Source organism: Lissotriton helveticus, chromosome 1_1 (genome assembly GCF_964261635.1).
Source record: "Lissotriton helveticus chromosome 1_1, aLisHel1.1, whole genome shotgun sequence".
Taxonomy (NCBI): domain Eukaryota; kingdom Metazoa; phylum Chordata; class Amphibia; order Caudata; family Salamandridae; genus Lissotriton; species Lissotriton helveticus.
The window spans coordinates 1,314,460,684-1,314,476,545 of NC_136057.1; positions in this window are offsets into that span (position 1 = coordinate 1,314,460,684).

The following is a 15,862-nucleotide window of genomic DNA, read 5'->3' on the forward strand; positions in this document are numbered from 1 at the left end:
AGGGAGCTAGAGGGAGTAATACAGAGAGAGGGAGCTAGAGAGAGCAAGACAGAGAGAGAGGGAGCAAGAGGGAGTAACAAAGGGAGAGACGGAGCTAGAGAGAGTAAGACAGAGAGAGAGAGAGCTAGAGTGAGAAAGACAGAGAGAGAGGGAGCTAGAGTGAGAAAGAGAGAGAGAGAGGGAGATAGAGGGAGTAAAACAGAGAGAGGGAGCTAGAGGGAGTAAGCTAGAGAGAGAGGGAGCTAGAGGGAGCAAGACAGAGAGAGAGGGAGCTAGAGGGAATAAGAGAGAGGGAGCTAGAGGGGGTAAGACAGAGAGGGAGGGAGCTAGAGGGAGTAAGACAGAGAGAGGGAGTTAGAGAGAGCAAGACAGAGAGAGAGGGAGCTAGAGGGAGCTAGACAGAGAGAGTGAGCTAGAGGGAGTAAGACAGGGAGAGAGGGAGACAGAGGGAGCTAGAGGAGGCAAGACAGAGAGAGGGAGCTAGACAGAGAGAGGGAGCTAGAGGGAGGAAGATAGAGAGAGAGGGAGCTAGAGGGAGTAAGACAGAGAGAGAGAGAGCTAGAGGGAGTAAGAGAGAGAGAGGGAGCTAGAGGGAGGAAGACAGAGAGAGAGGGAGCTAAAGGGAGTACAACAGAGAGAGAGAGGGAGCTAGAGGGAGTAAGACAGAGAGAGAGGGAGCTAGAGGGAGTAAGACAGAGAGATAGGGAGACAGAGGGAGCTAGAGGGAGCAAGAGAGAGGGAGCTAGACAGAGAGAGGGAGCTAGAGGGAGTAAGACAGAGAGAGAGGGAGCTAGAGAGAGTAAGACAGAGCGAGGGAGCTAGAGGGAGCTAGAGGGAGTAAGATAGAGAGAGAGGGAGTTAGAGCGAGCAAGACAGAGAGAGAGGGAGCTAGACGGAGTAAGAGAGAGAGAGGGAGCTAGACAGAGAGAGGGAGCTAGAGGGAGTAAGATAGAGAGAGAGGGAGCTAGAACGAGCAAGACAGAGGGAGCTAGAGGGAGTAAGATAGAGAGAGGGGGTAAGATAGAGAGAGGGGGAGCTAGAGCGAGCAAGACAGAGAGAGAGGGAGCTGGAGGGAGTAAGAGAGAGAGGGAGCTAGACAGATAGAGGGAGCTAGAGGGAGTAAGATAGAGAGAGAGGGAGCTAGAGCAAGCAAGACAGAGGGAGCTAGAGGGAGTAAGATAGAGAGAGAGGGAGCTAGAGCGAGCAAGACAGAGAGAGAGGGAGCTAGATGGAGTAAGAGAGAGAGAGGGAGCTAGAGGGAGCAAGACAGAGAGAGGGAGCTAGAGGGACTAAGACGGAGAGAGAGGGAGCTAGAGGGAGTAAGACAGAGAGAGAGGGAGCTAGACGGAGCAAGACAGAGAGAGATGGAGCTAGAGGGAGCAAGACAGAGAGGGAGCTAGAGGGAGTAAGAGAGAGGGAGCTAGAGGGAGCTAGAGGGAGTAAGACAGAGAGAAAGGGAGCTAGAGGGAGTAAGACAGAGATAGGGGGAGCTATAGGGAGTAAGACAGAGAGAGAGGGAGCTAGAGGGAGTAAGAGACAGAGAGAGGGAGCTAGAGGGAGTAAGACAGAGGGAGAGGGAGCTAGAGGGAGTAAGACAGAAAGAGAGGGAGCTAGAGGGAGTAAGACAGAGAGAGAGAGAACCAGAGGGAGCTAGAGGGAGTAAGATAGAGAGAGGGAGCTAGACAGAGAGAGGGAGATAGAGGAAGTAATACAGAGAGAGAGGGAGCTAGAGGGAGTAAGACAGAGAGAGAGGGAGCTAGAGGGAGTAAGATAGAGAGAGGGAGACAGAGGGAGCTAGAGGGAGCAAGACAGAGAGAGAGGGAGCTAGACAGAGAGAGGGAGCTAGAGTGAGTAAGACAGAGAGAGAGTGAGCTAGAGGGCGCTAGACAGAGAGAGGGAGCTAGAGGGAGTAAAAGAGAGAGAGAGAGCTAGAGGCAGCATGACAGAGTGAGAGGGAGTACGACAGAGAGAGGGAGCTAGAGGGAGGTAGACAGAGAGAGGGAGCTAGAGGGAGTAAGACAGAGGGAGAGGGAGCTAGAGGGAGTAAGACAGAGACAGAGGGAGATAGAGGGAGTAAGACAGAGGGAGAGGGAACCAGAGGGAGCTAGAGGGAGTAAGACAGAGAGAGGGAGCTATAGGTAGGTAGACAGAGAGAGGGAGCTAGAGGGATTAAGACAGAGGGAGAGAGAGCTAGAGGGAGCAAGACAGAGAGAGAGGGGGCTAGAGGGAGTAAGAGAGAGAGAGGGAGCTAGAGGGAGTAAGAGAGAGGGGGCTAGAGGGAGTAAGACAGAGAGAGAGGAAGCTAGAGGGAGTAAGACAGAGAGAGGGAGCTAGAGGGAGCAAGACAGAGAGAGAGAGGGAGCTAGAGGGAGTAAAACAGAGAGAGAGAGATAGAGGGAGCAAGACAGAGAGAGAGGGAGCTAGATGGAGTAACAGAGAGAGAGGGAGCTAGAGGGAGTAAGAGAGAGAGCGGGAGCTAGAGTGAGTAAGAGAGAGAGAGCGGGAGCTAGAGGGAGTAAGACAGAGAGAGGGAGCTAGAGGGAGTAAGACAGGGAGCTAGAGGGAGTAAGACAGAGAGAGAGGGAGCTAGAGGGAGTAAGACAGAGAGAAAGGGAGCTATAAGGAGTAAGAGAGGGAGCTAGAGGGAGCAAGACCGAGAGAGGGAGCTAGAGGGAGTAAGACAGAAGGAGAGGGAGCTAGAGGGAGTAAGACAGAGACAGATGGAGCTAGAGGGAGTAAGACAGAGAGAGAGGGAACCAGAGGGAGCTAGAGGGAGTAAGACAGAGAGAGGGAGCTAGAGGGAGGTAGACAGAGAGAGGGAGCTAGAGGGAGTAAGACAGAGGGAGAGGGAGCTAGAGGGAGTAAGACAGAGACAGAGGGAGCTAGAGGGAGTAAGACAGAGAGAGAGGGAACCAGAGGGAGCTAGAGGGAGTAAGACAGAGAGAGGGAGCTAGAGGGAGCTAGACAGAGAGAGGGAGCTAGAGGGAGTAAGACAGTACCTAGCGCCGTACATTTCCGACAGAGGTGGTCCATGCGGTAAGTCGTAAGGGGGTGACACCATGAGTTACCCGCACCGGGTGACACCAACCTCAGTGACGCCACTGTGCTCGCTAACCACGCCCCCTTGAGGCGACACCCCCTCTCACCTCTTATCATGTGCCTAGGCAGGAAGCGCAGCGGACGAGCGCAGTGGGAGCGCCGTTTGCGCGCCGAAGGCGCGCCTAAGGCAAGCCCGTCTGCGCCCGTCTGCGCCCCGGCAGCGCACAGGGCCAGGACCCCTGCTGATTCCACACTGCATGGGACCATTCCCCCTATCACATATAACTCTGATGAACTGAGAACTTTTAATCACAACCTTTTATGTAAAGGCGCCCACTGGATTGTCTCAGACTCTCCCTCACGAACCTGCCCTAATTGTAATTTTAAATTTAGTCCCCCTAATCCCTCCTTCCCCCAGCTTAACACAGCGAATGGACCACCTATTCAGGCTGCTCTCATCAATGCGCGTTCCCTATCAAAACACTCTGAGGAAATATATGAATTTATCATTGATAAGAACCTTGACATCCTATTCATCACGGAGACGTGGTTGAATGAGAGCTGCGCTCCAGTAGTTGAGCTGGCAGTCCCTAGAGGATTTAAGATCACCAGACAGGACCGTAATAAAAGCAGGGGAGGAGGCTTAGCCGTGATCTACAAAGAGAAATGGGCTCTGAGGACAGAATGCACAGGAAGGATTGAGGATGGAGAAGCTATGGAATTCTCCCTAGCACTATCCCCCCAATTTACTCTGGGGGGACTATTGATCTACCGCCCACCGGGTCCTCTAGGCAACTTCATCAAATCCCTGGAGGAGATCGCCATCCAACGTGCACTCAGATTCCCACACTTCCTAATGCTGGGAGATTTTAACCTACATTTGGACACGAGCTCTGCCCCCGGAGTAAAAGAGCTGAAAGAAATCTGCAGTTTGGCTCAGATGGCCCAACAGGTGCAATCTGCTACCCATGAAGGAGGGCATTGCTTAGATTTGATATACTCTAACTTTAACATCTCTACTGATCCACCCTACCCCATTTCATGGTCAGACCATTTTCCTGTTCACTTCTCCTGGTTTATTAATAACACCCGTGTGCTATCCTCACCCAAGACTGGGGAACGCCCTAGAAGAATTAATATTCCAGAGCTGGCGGAGGCCCTCTCCCATTCCACCCCAATGAAAGCTCAAAACTTGGATGAAGCTGTAGACAACTTCTCATCCTGGATAGACTCCTCCATTAGGTCATTACCAAAAAGCAAAGGAAAAAACAACCATAGGATCACCCCCACTTCCCCCTGGTATACAAAACAACAAAAAAATTTAAAAACAGGATGTAAGGCGCTAGAGCGTGTATGGAGAAAGAACTATTGTCCTACTGCTAAAACGGAACTGCGTGCAGCCCAAAAAAGTTACTACGCAGCGATTAAAACAGCTAAAGGGGAATTCTACGCGTCTAGAATTCAAAAAGCTAAAAACAACAGTCGTGAAATTTTCTCCATAGTCAAAAGCTTTACTGCCCCGATAGCTGAGAAGAACGCTGTCCTGTCCTCCATAGACTGGTGCGAGCAACTATCCACTTTTTTCATCGAGAAAATTCAAAAAATTCAAGATAGTCTGAATACCCCTGACCAGCCACTCACCCCGCAATCTGATCCAGTCTCAAATTTCCAACCTCTTCCCCCTTCACTATCCCAAGCAGCTAAGGTTAAAGCAGAGATGACCAAATTCACTCAGGTCGAAAATATAGATTTTATGACCATATTAAAAACTCTGAAGTCAGGGTCACCTATAGATCCTTGCCCTGCGAGGGTCTTGAATGGAGTAGCCGAAGTAATTACCCCTATGGTCACTGCCCTGGTTAATGAATCCCTCACTTCAGGAATTCTGCCCTCCAAGTGGAAACAAGCCAAACTTCTTCCTCTGATAAAGAAACCCTCCGCAGATCCATCGATCACCTCCAACTACAGGCCTATATCACTCCTGCCAGCCCTTGCCAAAGTTTGCAAGAAGGCTGCATTCCGGCAACTTGAGAGATTCGTGGAATCCTCTGAAGCTCTTCATCCGGCCCAATCAGGCTTCCGGTCCTGCTTTTACAGTACCGAAACTGCATTGGTGGAGATGGCAGAGGCCATCAGGGAATGCCTTGACGGAGGCGGCAGAGCGGCCCTTATTCTTTTGGACCTCTGTGCCGCGTTCGACACGGTGCCCCACCTCCAGCTTCTATCTAGGCTGAAGGACATTGGCATCTCGGGCACGGCATTAGAATGGATCAGGTCTTTTCTATCTGACCGGACCCAGCAGATTTGGCTACCCCCATACCACTCCTCTAATCGAAGGGTAGTAACTGGAGTACCCCAAGGGTCGACCTTAAGTCCCCTTTTATTTAACATTTATCTAACTCCTTTGATCCGGCTGGCAGAGAACTGGGGTGCTAAGATTATGGCCTACGCCGACGACACCCAGCTTCTCTTCACCTGGAAAAAGGAGAACTTATTCACCTCTGGAGTGCGCCAATGCTTATCCTCTGTATTTACCTGGCTAGCTAGATCATGCCTCAAATGCAATGAGGATAAGACTGAAATCCTGCTCTACGGCCAATTTCCCACTGACTTTAAGGAGTCTATCTGGCCCAGTGAATCAACATGCCCTTCGGGAGAGAGTGGAATAGCCAAGAACCTGGGTATCTGGTTCGGAGCCGACTTATGTTTTCGCGCCCAGATTTCGCGACTGGCTGGGACGTGTTTCGGAACCTTGACCACCCTTCGCAAATTCTTTCCCCTTCTTCCACAAACGGCAAAAGAAACGGTAGCCAGAGCTCTGGTGTTCTCTCGTCTGGACTACTCAAACACCCTTTATATAGGGGCACCTGACTATCTGATCAGAAAACTACAGGTAGTCCAGAATGCTACGGTGAGACTCATTTTTAACATCCCAAGGAGACTCAGCGTTCGCAAACAGTTGAAGGAGCTTCACTGGCTTCCTGTGGCCCAAAGAGTGCGCTTTAAAACCTTGGTCCTCGTCTATAAAGCCCTCAATGGACCGTGCCCTTCCTATCTAGCCAAAAGATTTACTCTCTACCTCCCGACCCGTCAGCTGCGATCCACCTCCAGAAAGCAGGTGGTCGTCCCCAGATTTAAAAGAGTTTGCCTAGGTGGACAATCTCTGACGGTAAAGGGAGCTCAAATGTGGAACGCCCTACCAGACGCTCTCAGACACGCTCCCAATTTGACAAATTTTAAAAAACTGCTTAAAACTCACCTCTTTCAGATTCATGAATAGCTGACTCCCCCCCCTCCACTCTGATCTAGTTTCGCCCCCGCGCCAGGACAGTCTTGACTATCGGAGCGCGTTATAAATCCTTATATATATATATTATAAATCCTTATATATATATCATGAGCTGGGTGTTGCAGCCTCAGATAAAATACTCGGTACATTATGAGGGTGGATGTTGCAGCCTTAGAAGGAGTTGTGGGTACATCATGCCGGTTGACGTTGCAGCCTTAGAAGGAGTTGTGTGTACATCATGTGGGTGGGTGTTACAGTCTCAGATGGAGTTGTGTGTACATCATGAGGGTGGTGTTGCAGCCTCAGATAGAGTTGTGTGTACATCATGAGGGTGGGTGATGCAGCCATAGATGGAGTTGGTTGTTCATCATGAGGGTGGGTGTTGCAGCCTCAGAAGGAGCAGTGTGTACATCATGAAGGTGGGTGTTGCAACCTTAGAAGGAGTGGTGTGTACATCATGAGGGAGGGTGTTGCAGCCTCAGAAAGAGTTATGTCTACATCATGAGGGTGTGTGTTGCAGATGTTGAAGGAGTTGTGTGTACATCATGGGTGTGGGTGTTGCAGCCTTAGAAGGAGTTGTGTGTCTGTCATGCGGGTGGGTGTTGCAGCCTCAGATGGAGTTGTGTGTACATCATGTGGGTGGGTGTTGCAGCCTCAGATGGAGTTGTGTGTACATCATGCAGGTGGGTGTTGCAGCCTCAGATGGAGTTGGTTGTACATCATGAAGGTGTGTGTTTCAGCCTCAGATGGAGTTGGTTGCACATCATGAGGGTGTGTGTTGCAGCCTCAGATGGAGTTGGTTGCACATCGTGAGGGTGGGTGTTTCAGCCTTAGATTGTCTTGTGTGTACATCATGCGGGTCGGTGTTGCAGCCTTAGATGGAGCTGTGTTTACATCATGCAGGTGGGTGTTGCGTCCTTGTATGGAGTTGGTTGTACATCATAAGGGTGGGTGTTGCAGCCTCAGATGGAGTTGGTTGTACATCATGAGGGTGGGTGTTGCAGCCTTAGAGGAAGTTGTGTGTACATCATGCGGGTGGGTGTTGCAGCCTCAGATGGAGTTGGTTGTACATCATGAGGGTGGGTGTTGCAGCCTCAGATGGAGTTGGTTGTACATCATGAGGGTGTGTGTTTCAGCCTCAGATGGTGTTGGTTGTACATCACGCAGGTGGGTGTTGTAGCCTCAGATGGAGTTGGTTGTACATCATGAGGGTTGGTGTTGCAGCCTCAGATGGAGTTGGTTGTAGATCATGAGGGTGGGTGTTGCAGCCTCAGATGGAGTTGGTTGTACATCATGAGGGCGGGTGTTGCTGCCTCAGAAGGAAATGCATGTTCATCATGCGGGCGACTGTTGCACCCTTAGATGGAGTTGGTTGTACACCATGAGGGTGGGTGTTGGAACCTTAGAAGGAGTTGCGTGTAGATCATGAGGGTGGGTGTTGCAGCCTCAGATGGAGTTGGTTGTACATCATGAGGGCGGGTGTTGCAGCCTCAGAAGGAAATGCATGTACATCATGCGGGCGGGTGTTGCAGCCTCAGAAGGAAATGCATGTACATCATGCGGGCGGGTGTTGCACCCTTAGATGGAGTTGGTTGTACACCATGAGGGTGGGTGTTGGAACCTTAGAAGGAGTTGCGGGTAGATCATGAGAGTGGATGTTGCAGCCTTAGAAGGAGTTGCGTGTACATCATGAGGGTGGGTGTTGCAGCCTTAGATGGAGTTGGTTGTACACCATGAGGGTGGGTGTTGGAACCTTAGAAGGAGTTGCGGGTAGATCATGAGAGTGGATGTTGCAGCCTTAGAAGGAGTTGCGTGTACATCATGAGGGTGGGTGATGCAGCCATAGATGGAGTTGGTTGTTCATCATGAGGGTGGGTGTTGCAGCCTCAGAAGGAGCAGTGTGTACATCATGAAGGTGGGTGTTGCAACCTTAGAAGGAGTGGTGTGTACATCATGAGGGAGGGTGTTGCAGCCTCAGAAAGAGTTATGTCTACATCATGAGGGTGTGTGTTGCAGATGTTGAAGGAGTTGTGTGTACATCATGGGTGTGGGTGTTGCAGCCTTAGAAGGAGTTGTGTGTCTGTCATGCGGGTGGGTGTTGCAGCCTCAGATGGAGTTGTGTGTACATCATGTGGGTGGGTGTTGCAGCCTCAGATGGAGTTGTGTGTACATCATGCGGGTGGGTGTTGCAGCCTCAGATGGAGTTGGTTGTACATCATGAAGGTGTGTGTTTCAGCCTCAGATGGAGTTGGTTGCACATCATGAGGGTGTGTGTTGCAGCCTCAGATGGAGTTGGTTGCACATCGTGAGGGTGGGTGTTTCAGCCTTAGATTGTCTTGTGTGTACATCATGCGGGTCTGTGTTGCAGCCTTAGATGGAGCTGTGTTTACATCATGCAGGTGGGTGTTGCGTCCTTGTATGGAGTTGGTTGTACATCATAAGGGTGGGTGTTGCAGCCTCAGATGGAGTTGGTTGTACATCATGAGGGTGGGTGTTGCAGCCTTAGAGGAAGTTGTGTGTACATCATGCGGGTGGGTGTTGCAGCCTCAGATGGAGTTGGTTGTACATCATGAGGGTGGGTGTTGCAGCCTCAGATGGAGTTGGTTGTACATCATGAGGGTGTGTGTTTCAGCCTCAGATGGTGTTGGTTGTACATCACGCAGGTGGGTGTTGTAGCCTCAGATGGAGTTGGTTGTACATCATGAGGGTTGGTGTTGCAGCCTCAGATGGAGTTGGTTGTAGATCATGAGGGTGGGTGTTGCAGCCTCAGATGGAGTTGGTTGTACATCATGAGGGCGGGTGTTGCTGCCTCAGAAGGAAATGCATGTTCATCATGCGGGCGACTGTTGCACCCTTAGATGGAGTTGGTTGTACACCATGAGGGTGGGTGTTGGAACCTTAGAAGGAGTTGCGTGTAGATCATGAGGGTGGGTGTTGCAGCCTCAGATGGAGTTGGTTGTACATCATGAGGGCGGGTGTTGCAGCCTCAGAAGGAAATGCATGTACATCATGCGGGCGGGTGTTGCAGCCTCAGAAGGAAATGCATGTACATCATGCGGGCGGGTGTTGCACCCTTAGATGGAGTTGGTTGTACACCATGAGGGTGGGTGTTGGAACCTTAGAAGGAGTTGCGGGTAGATCATGAGAGTGGATGTTGCAGCCTTAGAAGGAGTTGCGTGTACATCATGAGGGTGGGTGTTGCAGCCTTAGATGGAGTTGGTTGTACACCATGAGGGTGGGTGTTGGAACCTTAGAAGGAGTTGCGGGTAGATCATGAGAGTGGATGTTGCAGCCTTAGAAGGAGTTGCGTGTACATCATGAGGGTGGGTGTTGCAGCCTTAAATGGAGTTGGTTGTACATCATGAGGGTGGGTGTTTCACCCTTGGATGGATAAGGTTGTACATCATGAGGTTGGGTGTTGCAGCCTTAGAAGAAGTTGCATGTACATCATGAGGGTGGGTGTTGCAGCCTTAAGAGGAGTTGCATGTACATCATGAGGGTGGGTGTTGCAGCCTTAAGAGGAGTTGCATGTACATCATGAGGGTGGGTGTTGCACCCTTAGATGGAGTTGTGTGTACATCATGAGGGTGGGTGTTGCAGCCTCAGATGGAGTTGGTTGTACATCATGCCGGTGGGTGTTGCAGCCTCAGATGGAGTTGTGTGTATATCATGAGGGTGGGTGTTGCAGCCATAGGAGGAGTTGCATGTACATCACGAGGGTGGGTGTTACACCCTTAGATTGAGTTGCGTGTACATCATGAGGGCGGGTGTTGCAGCTGGAATCCTCTGTACATCAGAAGAGTGAGTTTTGGCGCCTCAAATGGAGTCTCGAGCATCATGACCAGCAGGTGGTGTTACCTCAGGTAGTGAGTGTTCTGCTGCCTGTCACCCTGTGGTTCTTTGCCAGCATCTCGCTCTGAGCTGGTGTTTACTTCAAGTCTGAATGGGCCACTGACCCCTGGGTTGATGATTCCCACACTCCAGTTGCCCAGGCAAGCCCCCTCCTGTCGTGATTACCCTGAGAAGCACACCTGTAGGAGTTGGAACGCAAAGCAGCGTTGACAAGATGCTTTGTCAGAATAAAGTCCTCTGTACATGTCAGTCAGTCCCTATTATGCCGTGCAGCAGTTATGTACACGGGAGGCTTGGCCTCTGTTTACCTGCTCCATTGCTCCAGCCGAAAAGCTGACACTCCCCAAAATACAACACAGGCTTACGTGAGCTACACAGAGCCCGACCTGCTCTGGCCCGCCCCATCCCGGTAACCACCCACCCTCACCCCCTGCCATCATTGAGCACAGATTCAAAAGCACTCCAAAGGGGGCGAGCCCAAGGAGGGACTAAGCAGCATCACTAGAGCTGGACCCTCAGACGTGCGACTGCAACCCATCAATCCTTACCGCTGACGCCACACAGTGCAGGGGCAAAATCCATCCATATGGTACCAGGTCACGGTGGACCTCTTCCGCAACAAGTGTGAGGACTGGACCCCCCTTCCTTCCTTTCTTACTTCTTTCGTCCATTCTTTCTGTTCCTCTTCTTTCTTCCCTTCATTCATTCTTTTTCTTTCCATTCATTCTTTTTTTTCTGTGTTCATGTTCAGTATTTTCTGATTTTCTCTTGCTTTCTGTTTTTTTCCCATTCTTTCTCTGGTTCTTTTTTTCCTATTATTTTGTCCCTGTCTTTTACTATACCTTTCCTTTCCTTTCCTTCTTTCCTGCTTTCTTTCTCTCTATTCTTGTGCAGTTCTTCCATACTTTAAATTAATTTTATTCTTATTCTTTCATCTTTTTATCTTTTCTTGATTTTTATATTTTCTTTCGAACCCTTTTTTTTAAATTTATTTCTGTCTTTTACCTTTCACTTAACCTGACTATATTTTGATCTCTCTTACAGGAAATGATTTCCAGAACCCCTTGCCATTTTTTATTTTGTTGTTTTAATGTGACATACGTTTCTTCTGAAATCTACTTCCAAGTTATTGAGTGTGGAGTGGTCAAAAGTCTAGATCTGCAAACCTAATAAAATGAAATAAATTCTTTATTTTCAAACTACTTTTACTCCTTAAAGAAATAATTTCACAAGTATTAATTGAAAGGAAAATATCTAAAAACATCTGCACCCATAATATTTACCTGATCTTGGTCACCGCATACATTTTGATAACCAGTTCAGCCACCTCTACACATCCATGATGTTGCACTACTTGACCAGCAACATCCTTGGAGTTGTCAATACCCATTTTAATCCCAAGAAAAGAACCATGACCACTGGCCTGAAGATCCTATGTCCCTCCTCATACCATGAAAGATCTGTTCCCTTTGGAATCACAGAGGGATCCTCAGGCCCCATAAATACAACTGAGGTTGACAAACACATTCAGCTAGAAGGAATTTACAAATCAATCATCAAGTCAAAATGATTCGTTATTTAGCCTTATACCTTCAAAATCCTCAGAAAACCACTCTATGCCATTCGCATTCTCTCCTCGCTCGAGTGAATCTGTGCTTCTGGAAACAGCGAAAGAGGTACCACTTTGCTACAACGCAAAGACCCTTAACACATTTAATTCTCTGGCTTCCTTGGCATATAAATACTTTAATGGCTGAAATTCAGCTTGTATGTACACTGAGGACTCAACACTAGAATATTACTCATCAAAGTGTTACTAAACCCATGAATGTATAGAGAATATCTAAATCTCTATAGGATCCACAAAGCACATGCCTTATGAACAAAAACCAGTACTTGCAAATTCAGCTGAGCTCTTCTGAACATCTTTTCAAATAAGATCCTGAAATACTCCCCAGACACTAATGGAACACCCAGATACATCAACTCTCACAATACCACTGCACAACAGTCCACCACAAAGAGCATTCCAACCACTTAACCTTCCCACACTGCTAAAACCTCCCTCCTATTATGTTGCTTTGAATAATTGAGACCTGCTGAAGGGCGAAAATCAATCATGTGATTTTTGAGATCACGTATTCTTTCCTGAAACAAGAGGCCTTCACCTCAAAACCCCAAATAGGCACAATGACAGCTGTGCAGAAGAAAGATAAACTGACATATCACAAGCACAACCTTCTAGAAGAAAGTAGCCTCTTTTCTGATAGAGATGCAGCGCTGAGGCGGCCACCCGCCAAGTGCCAGATGACACCATGTGTGTTCTTGACAATGGAACCTAGTACCTCCTTGTCTAACTTGAATAGTCTGAAGTATAATGATCAACCATAGGGTATTACTATCCATGTAGACCAAATGTTCTTTTGATTCCATTTTGGCTGTTCTTTGTGCTGGTTCTGTTCTCAGGTTGTTGAACTTTTTGGTAGTGCCAAAACCCAGTGATAAAGAACTCTTACATTTTCAGCTGTTTGCCATCATTACCCTGGTAGACATCTCTCTCTTCTTGTAAATTATTATAACGTTTTGCCAAAATCATGCGGGACTAAAGAACTATGGAGTCCTTTGGAGAAATGTCCTTCAGTTTGATGTTGATGCAATTTTCTCTTGAGGAGGCTTATCTGTATTATCAGTGTCTGTTATCCACAGATATATCCCCTTAAGCCTTACTCTATGAGGGTTAAGTCTCACACCATGGTGCTTTTGGGCAGGCCCACTGGAACTATTCAATTCTGGCGCCGCAATATTTCTGCATAATTAGGTATTCGACTTGATTGCCAAATAATCTGTCATCTGCTGCATTATTTGTGGATTTTAACAGAAAAGAATTGTTTCTAGCTCAAAAGTTAATAAAGATGCTGTCACATGTGTTGCTGTGCAGTGGCGACACTTTGCAAACATTAACTGGTGACCTTTCAGGAGCTGATTCCTGCATTTAGGTGTTAAACTGATAGCAATGAGGTGAGACCTTTGCATAGACAGTGTTAACATGTAAAAAAAAAATTATATTGCCAAAAGAATTGCTGCATTATTATGTATATTTTGTCTTTTCTTGCACAATAATTTAGTTAACGCTGCCACTTAATTTGGTCTTCTCTTCCTGCTGCTTGAACCCAGTGGCCTTGTGGCTAGGATATACCCACCTTGTTGACAGGCAGTCACATAGAATTTGTAAACACTTTTTGGATACCGACCCTGCAGTGAAAGTCCAAGGTGGGGAATCTGTCCTCAAACAAGCGTTCAGATGAAAGCGCGTTTACTCTCTAGTATGCCTGTGAATCTATCGAACATTCTTCATCAGAGAAAGTCCAACCGGTCTAATGAGTTAGATTCACTCTTCAACCAACCCTTCTCATTCTTTACCAATGTGATGACAGCTTGATGCTGCTTTAAAAAGGGAACTTGAACAGGGTATGGACTTTTTTATATACTTCCTGTATTGCATTTTACTTTTTTATTTTAAGGCTGCTAGCCCAAGATGCAGCATAACATTTGCACCAGAGAGCTTTTTATGATAGTGCTAGCCAGTCCTCTGCAGAAAAGCCTTGTTGGTGAACTCCGGTTTTCCACCCTACCGACAGGATCTTCTGGCAAAAACGAATTTCAATGTTGAACCCTGGGGAAAATGCTTTAAGGATTAGTGAATTTATGGAAAGGTACATAGTGAGGACACAGGTCTTGCATGTATTTGGGACCCGTGTGTGGTGTCTTAATTTTTATTTGCTGCTGCTGAATTGAGAGCCAACTTATAACTATGCCAAATTTGTTTTCACCTGAGTAGGTTCGCAAAGTATTCACTGTACACTCTTTGCAACGGCTGCAACGTGTGACAGTGTAACTCTGCCCTCGCCCAGTTATGTTTCCCGTCGTTGTGAAATCATTTTCTCTCTCATCTAACCCAGTCAAACTGAAAAATGTACAAAGAAACGTTCTCTACGTGTTTACCTATTGCAATGCGTTTTTTTGTACAATGGCAAATGTTTGCAGGCTTGTTGTTTGCAGGCTTACCCGTGGCAGAGTTTTTTTTATATAAACGATACTGCACAGTACAATAACACTAAAGAGGTCATTTCAACCCCAGCAAACAGGCCACCAGCCTGCGGTGAAACAGAGGCTCCAGGGGTGGCAAGTGTGACCCCTAACTCTCCCCTAGTGCTCCCTGCAATGCTTTTACGACCCCTGGTATCAGAGGTGGCAACATCAGTGCCAGGAACATAGTGGCAGCTCGTCCTTGTGGATGTAGGTTTGAGCTCCTCTCTTAGTTTTCTTTTTTTATTACACTAATAGTGAATAATGTAGCATTGTTCACTATCAGTGTAATAAAACATGGAGTACAATTAGCTGGAATATGACCTTCCCTGGTAGCTGAGGTGAATAAAAAAAATGCTTTAAAATGTATAATGTGTGTATGCGTGTGGGTGAGGGTGAGAGTGTGTTTACGTGATAGAGAGTGTGTATGTAAGTGTGAAATGTATGTGTAGGTGTAAGCATGTGTATGTGGGTGAAAGTGAAGGTCAAAGCGTGTGTGGCGTCCCATCTTCTACCCCTGATATTTTGATGAATTGACACCCATGCCCCTCTGAAATCAATCCCTCTCCTACGTGGTCTCTTGGCACTACTGAAAAAGACAGGATGTTTATTCTTGACCCACTCAATGGTACTCACTTTATCGTTAATGATGCTGAGTGGACACGGTGGTCACAAACAGAAATAAATGGTCTCGGAAGATCTGCCATAAACGAGGGGAGCCTTCTTTAAGTTTATAAATGCTTTATTGAAAATTAATCAAAAGGAAATACAGCAACATCTATGAATCCACTGAATATTGAGTCCTGTCATATAGAAATCTGTATCCATAATGGGAAACGGAGAACATATGCCCAAAGTTCTATTGCAAAAATTAACACAAAATAAAAAATTAGACAGATCTCATAACAACTCGAACTTGTTTCTGCATAGTATGCCACACGCGCAGCCATTTTGTTGGATAAGAATAGGCGCAGCATAAATAGTTGTAAAAGTTGTCTCTTTCACATGCATGTAGCAAAGATTTTTTTTCTATCTTCACAAAGTTTTCTATAATATGGCAGGAAGGACAAAAAAATTGAAGACTGCTGTAGTTGGTGTAAGTTCCTTGTGTGCCTGTGTTGCGTGTTTTTTGTAACACACAGTGGTTGTGAGTACGCTGGTCTTAAGGCGCTCTTAAGTTTACCACTAAGAACTAGTTATTTTTTTTTACTTTTATACCTTCCAGAGAGAATTAGTGGAAGGTGTCTGCGCTGAAGCAGAATGCAGATAAATAACGTTTCCTTTCTAACGTTGTGTGTAATTTGCAAATTATGGTGTTGCTTTCATCTCTCATCCAGCAGCTACAGTCACTTCCAAACAGGTTTACTCTGAGGGAAATTCCAAGCAAATTTTCAGAGCACAGCGGCTAAGGAAATTACATTTCACAGACACGGAAAATACATGTGTTCAGTGGCACACTGTTTAAAGGATTAAGGTGAGGAGAGTAATTTGTAGAGGCTGTTGGTGCCCATAATAGAGGGAGCCGGAGCATCCGCACTGTTTTCACCAGAAGGGAGATTACCTGTACCTCTCTGCAGCTGTGCAAGACTTTGTAAT